The sequence below is a fragment of the Cherax quadricarinatus genome, chromosome 11 (genome assembly GCF_038502225.1).
Source record: "Cherax quadricarinatus isolate ZL_2023a chromosome 11, ASM3850222v1, whole genome shotgun sequence".
NCBI lineage: Eukaryota > Metazoa > Arthropoda > Malacostraca > Decapoda > Parastacidae > Cherax > Cherax quadricarinatus.
In genome coordinates this window covers 40117027-40128211 of record NC_091302.1, presented here as the reverse complement: position 1 = coordinate 40128211, position 11185 = coordinate 40117027, and the positions used below count along the sequence as shown (strand labels likewise).

The 11185-nt window shown below is 41.2% G+C and overlaps 1 protein-coding gene across 2 annotated transcripts in view; it reads left to right on the top strand.

Annotated features, from left to right (window-relative positions):
* The first annotated feature begins 4699 nt into the window (after positions 1-4699).
* Positions 4700-11185, top strand: part of LOC128687609 (kelch-like protein 17) — a 69081-nt gene continuing 62595 nt past the window's right edge. For both annotated transcript variants that reach the window (XM_070084030.1, XM_070084029.1), the window contains exon 1: positions 4700-4815. The gene's annotated coding sequence lies outside the window, so the exon portion shown is untranslated. The remainder of the gene's footprint in view (positions 4816-11185) is intronic.

The following is an 11185-nucleotide window of genomic DNA, read 5'->3' as shown; positions in this document are numbered from 1 at the left end:
TAAGATGAAGAGGTGGTGAAGGAAACACCATACACAGTTTAAAGAGCAGATACGACCGGGCCCAGGAAGCCAGAAAATCAGTAATCAGTCGGTAAAAGTGAAGAGACGGGGCCAGAAGCAGTGAATTGACCCATGAAAGCACAATTAGGCAAGTTCACGCAGATAGACAGACAATCAAACTGGCAGTCAGGAAGACAGAGAGATAGACGCATACTGACAGACATGCAAGATACGATAATATAAGATAATGTCGGCTGGTGCAAATTATTGAGAATAAGAGAGGGAATGATAAGATCGGACATCCAGCCAGACATACATGCATACAAAGTGACAGGAGGACGGACAGACAGACATACATGCATACAAAGTGACAGGAGGACGGACAGACAGACAGACAGCGAGAGACAATCAAATCGTAATACAGACAAAGAGAGCGACAGAAAAAATGGGAGAAAGATGTATAGTGAGAGAGATGCGATGAGGGAGATTACCTCTGATGAATGAAGGGAGGGGAAGAGAGGGGAGAGTAGAGAAGGGAAGGGTACGGGGGGAGAGAGGGGAAAGGAAGAGAGGATGTAGAGAAGAGGGGGAGAAAGGAAGCGAGAAGGAAACTAGAAAGCGGGAAAAAAATGTAAGAATGCGGAAGGGAGAAATGAGACTGGAAGAGGGAAGAACGAACAAAGGAAAAAGAGAGAATTAAAGGAAATGGAAGAGATGTAAATGAGGGGTAAAAAAGAAGGGGAAAGAGTAAGGAAGAAGGGGAGGAAATAGGTGAGGGGAGGGAGGTAGGGAGGGGGGAAGGGGGGAGGGAATGAAGCAGAGAGGGGGGAGGGAGGGGAAAGACTTGACCTGAATTGCTGATTGAACAAGGTGAGACAGAGGGGGCGCCGCCCCACCTGGTCTGAGACCAGACTAGGAGTCACATTACTGTTGCTGCTGCTGCTTGTCTGAGGGTAAAATTGGGGCTTTCTGAGTGACATACACTATATATATATATATATATATATATATATATATATATATATATATATATATATATATATATATATATATATATATATATATATATATATATATATATCAAGTGCGGGTTCCAAACAGGTGCTGCATACTCCAGTAAGGGCCTGACGTACACGGTGTACAGTGTCTTGAACGATTCCTTATTAAGGTATCGGAAAGCTGTTCTCAGGTTTGCCAGGCGCCCATATGCTGCAGGAGTTACCTGGTTGATGTGTGCTTCCGGAGACATGCTCGGTGTTATACTCACTCCAAGATCTTTCTCCTTGAGCGAGGTTTGCAGTCTTTGGCCAAATGCGGTCTTCTTTGTCCTTCCCCTATCTTCATGACTTTGCATTTGGCGGGATTAAATTCGAGAAGCCAGTTACTGAATCAGGAGTCCAGTCTGTCCAGGTCTCTTTGAAGTCCTGCCCGGTCCTCATCTGATTTAATTCTCCTCATTAACTTCACATCGTCTGCGAACAGGGACACTTCTGAGTCTAACCCTTCCATCATGTCGTTCACATATACCAAAAATAGCACTGGTCGTATGATCGACCCCTGTGGAACCCCGCTCGTCACAGGTGCCCATTGTGATACGTCATTACGTACCATGACTCGTTGTTGCCTCCCTCTCAGGTATTCTCTGATCCATTGCAGTGCCCTTCCTGTTATATGAGCCTGATCCTCTAGCTTCTGCACTAATCTCTTGTGAGGAACTGTCTCAAAGGCCTTCTTGCAGTCCAAGAAGATGCAATCAACCCACCCCTCTCTCTCGTCTCTTACTTCTGTTACTTTATCATAAAACTCCAGAAGGTTTGTGACACAGGATTTTCCTTCCATGAATCCATGCTGGTTGGCGCTTATACTCTTGTTCAGTTTCAGGTGCTCCACCACTCTCCTGATAATCTTCTCCATAACTTTGCATACTATACACGTCAGTGACACAGGTCTATAGTTTAGTGCCTCTTTTCTGTCTCCTTTTTTAAAAATGGGAACTATATTTGCCGTCTTCCATACCACAGGTAGTTGCCCAGTTTCCAGGGACGTGTTGAAGATTGTGGTAAGTGGCACACACAACATATCCGCCCCCTCTCTAAGGACCCACGGGGAGATGTTGTCCGGTCCCATTGCCTTTGAGGTATCAATGTCCCTTAGCAGTTTCTTCACCTCCTTCTCATCTGTATGTATGTCATCCAACACTTGTTGGTGTATTCCTTGCTGGTGTCCCCATCTGGTCTGTCCTCCCAGAAGCCTTCCTGTCTCCACTGTAAATACTTCCTTAAATCTCATGTTGAGCTCCTCACATGCCTCTTGATCGTTTCTTGTGAGTTCTCCACCATCTTTCCTCAGCCTTATCACCTGGTCTTCGACTGTTGTCTTCCTCCTAATGTGGCTATACAGCAGTTTCGGGCCAGACTTGACTTTCGATGCTATGTCGTTTTCGTACTGTCGCTGGGCCTCCCTCCTTATCTGTGCATACTCGTTTCTGGCTCTTCTACTAATCTCCTTATGTTCCTGGGTCCTTTGCCTCCTGTACCTTTTCCATTCTCTGGTGCACTTAGTTTTTGCCTCCCTACACCTCCGGGTAAACCAAGGACTCGCTTTGGTCTTCCTATTATTTCTGTTTCCCTTGGGAACAAACCTTTCCTCTGCCTCCTTGCACTTTGTTGCTACATATTCCATCATCTCGTTTACTGATTTTCCTACCAGGTCTCTGTCCCTGTGTGTGTGTGTGTGTGTGTGTGTGTGTGTGTGTGTGTGTGTGTGTGTGTGTGTGTGTGTGTGTGTGTGTGTGTGTGTGTGTGTTTGTGTGTGTGTGTGTGTGTGTGTGTGTGTGTGTGTGTGTGTGTGTGTGTGTGTGTGTGTGTGTGTGCATGTGTGTGTACTCACCTAGTTGTACTCAGTTGTAGTTGCAGGGGTCAACTCGTAGCTCCTGGTCCCGCCTCTTCATTGGTCGCTACTCGGTGACTCTTCTCGCTCCATGAACTTTATCATATCTCTTCTTAAAGCTATGTATGGATCCTGCCTCCTCTACATCACTTCCCAAACTATTCCACTTCCTGACTAATCTGTGGCTGAAGAAATACTTCCTAATATCCCTGTGATTCATCTGTCTTCAACTTTCAACTGTGTCCCCTTGTTGCTGTGTCCCATCTCTCTCCACCTTGTCGATTCCTCTCAGTATTTTATATGTCGTTATCATGTCCCCCCTATCTCTCCTATCCTCCAGTGTCGTCAGGTCGATTTCCCTTAACCTCTCCTTGTAGAACATACCCCTTAGCTCCGGGACTAGTCTTGTTGCAAACCTTTGCACTTTCTCTAGTTCCCTTACGTGCTTGGCTAGGTGTGGGTTCCAAACTGGTGCTGCATACTCCAATATAGGCCTAGCGTACACAGTGTACAGGGCCCTGAACGATTCTTTATGTGTGTGTGTGCCTCTGTGGGGTATGTATGCTTAGGAATGTGTCTGGCAGAAGGGTATACATGTGTCTGGCAGAAGGGTATACATGTGTCTGGCAGAAGAGTATTCATGTGTTTGGCAGAAGAGTATACATGTGTCTGGTAGCGGGATATACATGTGCTTAGCTATATATTCTCCCATATATATATATATATATATATATATATATATATATATATATATATATATATATATATATATATATATATCTATACATACATATATATATATATACATATATATATATATGTATATATATATACATATGTATGTATATATATATATACATATATATATATATATATATATATATGTATATATATATATATATATATATATATATATATATACATATATATATATATATATATATATATATATATATATATATATATATATATATATATATATATATATATATATATATATATATATATATATATATATGGTTGTAGGAGTCAAGTATCAGTTCCGGGGCCCGCCTCTTCTCTGGTCGTTAATAAGTTCACTCCTTCCTTCGAGAGCCTTATCGTACCTCTTCTCGAATCTATGCAATGATGCTGCTTCTACCACTCCACAGTTCACCTCATTCCATTTCCTAAGACAAAAAATACATGATAACATTCCTGAGACTCATCTATCTGTGTTAACTTCCAGCTGTCTCCTGGTCTTCCTGTTCCCCGTCCAACAATGTGTCCGCTTCCAACCTGTCGATTCCTCTTATATCTCTCCTAGTCTTTCCTTCCTCACACACGGAGGGCGGGGTGTCGATCTCCGGTGCGGGTGGAAACATTAATAAGTGTTTCCTTGAAACACCTGTTCTCCTTGTTCAACTGTCAGTAAAATAAGTACCTGAGTGTTAGTCGACTAGTGTGGGTCGCATCCTAGGGACAAAATTTACTTAACTTGCCAGAAATACTCTGCATAACCAGGGTCTTTCTATATAGTAGTGTGTTATTGATGTCTGCTTGGCCTGTATACATGTACTTGTAGAAATAATGATTATTATTATTATCATTATTATTATTTCTATAGCGTCATCAACTTTACTGCTTTGAATCTCTCCTCACAGGAGATAAGTCTCAATGCAAGCATCTGGCAGCAGGGTATGCGTGTCTGGCAGCGGGGTATGCGTGTCTGGCAACGGGGTATGCCTGTCTGGCAGCGGGGTATGCATGTGTCTGGCAGCGGGGTATGCATGTGTCTGGCAGCGGGGTATACATGTGTTGCCTGGGTGTGTCGGTCCGACACTACGAGTGGGCGGCCAACAGTGTATCTTGTGGTGCGAGGGAGAGAGGTCGTACACTGCCACCTTCACCTGAGCTGACTCGGCTCGCATCATCTTCCTATCACAGGTGAGTCAACTGCTCATCAACCACCTGTGTATATCATACTCCACGTGAAGTATTACCAGGGAGGCTAGGAGAGGGCAAAAAGTAGACAATCTGGCCGTACTGTGAGTGGACATTTAAATGCTAGGATGACTTATCCGCGTAGGCAGTACTCTCAAATATTATTTTCACTGAATTTTATTGTATTTAAGGGGATGCAGTAAACCCTTAGGGACCACACAACTCATGGGGAATGGAACGTAATCAAGTTTGATTCAAATAAAGTAAAAGCTGCTTCGATTCCTTAGATCAAGAACCTCCTTGAAGGGAACGTCCTTAAAAATGTCAAGAGAGGGTCACATTATTATTATAATAATCAAGGGGGAAGCGCTAAACCCGGAGGATTATACAGCGCCTGGGGGGGGGGATGTGGAAGGCATTCAGGCTTAATTCGGGGAACTGGAGCACAGATCCAATTCCCTAAATCAAGAGCCCCTCACCAACATCAAGGAACCTTCCTTGAGGGGAGAGAGGGTCACAGCGTCGTAAAAGCAACGATTACTGTGTGAAGCCAAGGTATTCAGGATAACTAACAATGAAATGTAAATAGTCAAAATTATAAAGTATGAGGATATCATATGTTAAGATATCAAGGAAAAAAACAGCTTTTAAAGGTGATTAAAATCTATGACTCGGTCACTATCTTCTTCAGGCTTCTGATAATACCTTGCACATACTGTGAATTTAATGACAACAACAGTCAGATATGTTAGCATGTTTAAATTTAGAAGTTATAATTGAGGACGCCTAGTATGGAAAGCATTTTCTCAGGAAGTCTGAGTGTTTGAAGTGTCTCCGCTACCATGGGCCATTAACACTGTTTTCTGAGTAACTTGGATTCTATCAGTCAAGAGAACATTAATCCTCTCATCATTAATCCATCTCTCGTCGTATATGCATTGATTAACCACCTCTCAGTGCATATGTACTGATTAACATAAACGTCTCAGCTTGTATACGCTAGACATATTACCTGTCAACGTTGTATACACAGAGGCATACAAATCTCAGCGTATATATGCTTCTCAGCATATATACGCTGAAAGGTGTATGTCTCTGTATATACACTAAGGGATATTAACTTCAAAGTTTACTGACGACCATCGTTTAGCAGTGTCTTAAACAGTACTCAGCTTAGCAGGGAATGATGCACACTACAGTGCTAGTCACTTCAAGAGAAAATCCAACCAGGAAACAGCCTCATGGTAAACAAACGTTTTTAGGTACTGAGAGGTACACACCGAGAGGTGTGTATCTCTCAGTTTATGTACACTGAGTTTAATTCCTATTTTAGGGATTAAAGTGTCCTTGGCTAGTGGTGTAGAGGTTAAATGTAGCCTTAATGACCCGGGTGTACTCGACATTAAACCGGTTAAGATCTAGCTTATACTGTCTAATGTTCAAGTTTTCTAAAATTCTAATAAGTATCTAATTTATTTTGTTCCACAATAGAGTAATATTGGTGAAGATGGTTTAGCTAAGAGATCAAAGGTCGTGTACAATAGTCCTGAGCTTACAATGTCTGTAATTCACGGGAGGAGTCTCGATTGCGGGTGAAGGGCTCTTGATCAAGGGAGAGATCACTCCAGAGGGAGGTCACGCCCTGCACAAGTGTGACAGGTGCTGGGCTGAGTGTGAGGAAGAGGTCACTCACCCCACAACAAGTGTGTCCGTGGCCATTGAATGTCATTGATCGTGTCTTCAGCTTGCATGTGCCCTTGTTGCTCTCTTGCTCTCCTTGGTTTTGTGCGTTCCAACACTCACTAGTGACTCCACTATTTTCTCTTATACTTTCTCTCCAACGTATTATATATATATATATATATATATATATATATATATATATATATATATATATATATATATATATATATATATATATATATATATATATATATATATATATATATATATATATATATATATATATATATATATATATGTGTGTGTGTGTGTGTGTGTATGGAAGAATCGCGAACAAGCGACACAGGATGCAAAACAACCAGAGGGAGAGTTGAATGATAGCTCTAGGCCTTTCGTGTTGCAATCAACACATAAGGAGCTTGCAAAGTTGCAGAAATGAATAAGTAATCTTTCCAAACTCCAGATAATGTATTGATTCCAACACGAAAGGCCTATAGCTGTCATTCAACTCTCCCTGAGGTAGTTTTGCATATATATATATATATATATATATATATATATATATATATATATATATATATATATATATATTATATTATATTATATTATATTTTTTATTATCACACTGGCCGATTCCCACCAAGGCAGGGTGGCCCGAAAAAGAAAAACTTTCACCATCATTCACTCCATCACTGTCTTGCCAGAAGGGTGCTTTACACTACAGTTTTTAAACTGCAACATTAACACCTCTCCTTCAGAGTGCAGGCACTGTACTTCCCATCTCCAGGACTCAAGTCCGGCCTGCCGGTTTCCTTGAACCCCTTCATAAATGTTACTTTGCTCACACTCCAACAGCACGTCAAATATTAAAAACCATTTGTCTCCATTCACTCCTATCAAACACGCTCACGCATGCCTGCTGGAAGTCCAAGCCCCTCGCACACAAAACCTCCATTACCCCCTCCCTCCAACCTTTCCTAGGCCGACCCCTACCCCGCCTTCCTTCCACTACAGACTGATACACTCTTGAAGTCACTCTGTTTCGTTCCATTCTCTACATGTCCGAACCACCTCAACAACCCTTCCTCAGCCCTCTGGACAACAGTTTTGGTAATCCCGCACCTCCTCCTAACTTCCAAACTACGAATTCTCTGCATTATATTCACACCACACATTGCCCTCAGACATGACATCTCCACTGCCTCCAGCCTTCTCCTCGCTGCAACATTCATCACCCATGCTTCACACCCATATAAGAGCGTTGGTAAAACTATACTCTCATACATTCCCCTCTTTGCCTCCAAGGACAAAGTTCTTTGTCTCCACAGACTCCTAAGTGCACCACTCACCCTTTTCCCCTCATCAATTCTATGATTCACCTCATCTTTCATTGACCAATCCGCTGACACGTCCACTCCTAAATATCTGAATACATTCACCTCCTCCATACTCTCTCCCTCCAATCTGATATCCAATCTTTCATCACCTAATCTTTTTGTTATCCTCATAACCTTACTCTTTCATGTATTCACTTTTAATTTTCTTCTTTTGCACACCCTACCAAATTCATCGACCAATCTCTGCAACTTCTCTTCAAGAGCACAGTGTCATCAGCAAAGAGCAACTGTGACAACTCCCACTTTATGTGTGATTCTTTATCTTTTAACTCCACGCCTCTTGCCAAGACCCTCGCATTTCTCTTACAGCCCCATCTATAAATATATTAAACAACCACGGTGACATCACACATCCTTGTCTAAGGCCTACTTTTACTGGGAAATAATTTCCCTCTTTCCTACATGCTCTAACTTGAGCCTCACTATCCTCGTAAAAACTCTTCACTGCTTTCAGTAACCTACCTCCTACACCATACACCTGCAACATCTGCCACATTGCCCCCCCTATCCACCCTGTCATACGCCTTTTCCAAATCCATAAATGCCACAAAGACCTCTTGAGCCTTATCTAAATACTGTTCACTTATATATTTCACTGTAAACACCTGGTCCACACACTCCCTACCTTTCCTAAAGCCTCCTTGTTCATTTGCTGTCCTATTCTCCGTCTTACTCTTAATTCTTTCAATAATAACTCTACCATACACTTTACCAGGTATACTCAACAGACTTATCCCCCTATAATTTTTGCACTCTCTTTTGTCCCCTTTGCCTTTATACAAAGGAACTATGCATGCTCTCTGCCAATACCTAGGTACCTTACCCTCTTCCGTACATTTTTTAAATAATTGCACCAACCACTCCAAAACTATATCCCCACCTGCTTTTAACATTTCTATCTTTATCCCATCAATCCCGGCTGCCTTACCCCCTTTCATTTTACCTACTGCCTCACGAACTTCCCCCACATTCACAACTGGCTCTTTCTCACTCCTACAAGATGTTATTCCTCCTTGCCCTATACACGAAATCACAGCTTCCCTATCTTCATCAACATTTAACAATTCCTCAAAATATTCCTTCCATCTTCTCAATACCTCTAACTTTCCATTTAATAACTCTCCTCTCCTATTTTTAACTGACAAATCCATTTGTTCTCTAGGCTTCCTTAACTTGTTAATCTCACTCCAAAACTTTTTCTTATTTTCAACAAAATTTGTTGATAACATCTCACCCACTCTCTCATTTGCTCTCTTTTTACATTGCTTCACCACTCTCTTAACCTCTCTCTTTTTCTCCATATACTCTTCCCTCCTTGCATCACTTCTACTTTGTAAAAACTTCTCATATGCTAACTTTTTCTCCCTTACTACTCTCTTTACATCATCATTCCACCAATCGCTCCTCTTCCCTCCTGCACCCACTTTCCTGTAACCATAAACTTCTGCTGAACACTCTAACACTACATTTTTAAACCTAACCCAACACTACATTTTTAAACCTAACCCATACCTCTTCGACCCCATTGCCTATGCTCTCATTAGCCCATCTATCCTCCAATAGCTATTTATATCTTACCCTAACTGCCTCCTCTTTTAGTTTATAAACCTTCACCTCTCTCTTCCCTGATGCTTCTATTCTCCTTGTATCCCATCTACCTTTTACTCTTAGTGTAGGTACAACTAGAAAGTGATCTGATATATCTGTGGCCCCTCTATAAACATGTACATCCTGAAGTCTACTCAACAGTCTTTTATCTACCAATACATAATCCAACAAACTACTGTCATTTCGCCCTACATCATATCTTGTATACTTATTTATCCTCTTTTTCTTAAAATATGTATTACCTATAACTAAACCCCTTTCTATACAAAGTACAATCAAAGGGCTCCCATTATCATTTACACCTGGCACCCCAAACTTACCTACCACACCCTCTCTAAAAGTTTCTCCTACTTTAGCATTCAGGTCCCCTACCACAATTACTCTCTCACTTGGTTCAAAGGCTCCTATACATTCACTTAACATCTCCCAAAATCTCTCTCTCTCTCCTCTGCATTCCTCTCTTCTCCAGGTGCATACACGCTTATTATGACCCACTTTTCGCATTCAACCTTTACTTTAATCCACATAATTCTTGAATTTACACATTCATATTCTCTTTTCTCCTTCCATAACTGATCCTTCAACATTACTGCTACCCCTTCCTTTGCTCTACCTCTCTCAGATACTCCAGATTTAATTCCATTTATTTCCCCCCACCGAAACTCCCCTACCCCCTTCAGCTTTGTTTCGCTTAGGGCCAGGACATCCAACTTCTTTTCGTTCATAACATCAGCAATCATCTGTTTCTTGTCATCCGCACTACATCCACGCACATTTAAGCATCCCAGTTTTATAAAGTTTTTCTTCTTCTCTTTTTTAGTAAATGTCTACAGGAGAAGGGGTTACTAGCCCATATATATATATATATATATATATATATATATATATATATATATATATATATATATATATATATATATATATATATATATATATATATATATATATATATGACAAAATTCGCAAGTCTTGTGACAGTATAAACACAACGACCCGCGTGTGCACACACACATACACACACATAACCTGTCTATTGAAATCTATTTGAACGCCGTTCCATGATTGGCTGTTAATTTATCTAATAATTAAATGGACCAGTGGAGTTGTTGGTACACTGGACATATTTATGAGCCCTCGCTTATGATTGGCTGGTGTTGAAGAGAACAAACAAGATCTGAAAGGCGCACCTTCGAGTTGGAGTTGTTCCCTTCCTGGATCAAATCTGATAACATACCAATTCCCTGCTGTTCTAAACCCTGAAGGGTTTAGAACTTCCCTATGATTATAAAAATAATATTCTCCCTCAATTTTCCCTTTCATCTCCCTTAGTTCTCAGTCAGTTCTCTCTCTCATCTCCCTTAGTTCTCTCTCTCTCTCTCTGTTTTCTGCCTCATCTATTTCGCATTCCTTCCCTCTTAAGTTTGTCTCTCAGCTCTCTTTCATTACTCCTCCTCATCTCTCCCTCCCTCTCATCTCTGTATTCTCTCACCAGCATCTGTTACGGATCATTTTCATTACTTCCACTAGTCTTCTCTCACCTCTCCCATTACCTCCACCCATTCACTATACATTACCTCCACCCATTCCCTATACATTACCTCAACCCCTTCACTGTACATTACTTCCACCCCTTCACTATACATTACCTCCACCCCTTCACTAACATTACCTCCACCCATTCAATT